Raw genomic sequence first — 786 nt, 5'->3', positions numbered from 1 at the left:
GAGAAGGATCTCTCTTTTTTCAGCTTGGTCTCGAGTTTGTTTTTGTGTGGAGTTTTGTCAGAAAATGGAAATAAATGCTGTGACCAACTCTCATTTATGGCAGCAGTGTCAAGTCATCTTTTTTTTTACCTTGGTGGAAATGTTGGCACATTAACGTCCAGACATTTACCGTTAACACAGACATAATTTACTCACAATTTTCTGGCTCGAGTTACTGGAAGAACATTCAGGGAGCAAGACTGAAGAACTGGCTTTGTTCCAGATGCTGCATTTATAATGAAACTGATGTCACTAACACATCCATCTGTGCAGCACTCACCTGATGACTTCAGCAGCTCCTAACAGGTATCAGATTAAAGTTTCAGAAGTGAGGTCCTTGATGAAGCTGCATCAGATGATCTTCCTCAGCAGATGGAGTTTGCCCAATTGTGATACACTCTCAAATTTCTGTATTTCTTATCAATTTAAACCTGCAAAAACAGATATTTTGCTACTTGGAGGCAGCGGAAACAAGTTGTGAACAGTGACATATCATCACACTTTTAGGTAATACGGTGAACTAGTTAGCAAACAGCTGCTTGTGTACACATAATGCAGATAATGCACCGAGGCGTAGCACAAAATCCAGGACCCTGCACAAATCCACAGTCACTCAAGCACTCAGTTCCCTCCAGTCCGACATCTGTGGGTATGAAGCAACATTATCCTTAATGCGGAGGTGCGTCTGAGTCCACCTGGTGAATGTAACATCAGCTGCTGGGTGGTGTACTGTGGGTTTATAGAGGT

This window comes from Chelmon rostratus, chromosome 16, assembly GCF_017976325.1.
Source record: "Chelmon rostratus isolate fCheRos1 chromosome 16, fCheRos1.pri, whole genome shotgun sequence".
Lineage (NCBI taxonomy): Eukaryota > Metazoa > Chordata > Actinopteri > Chaetodontiformes > Chaetodontidae > Chelmon > Chelmon rostratus.
Note: the sequence above shows the minus strand (reverse complement) of the source record.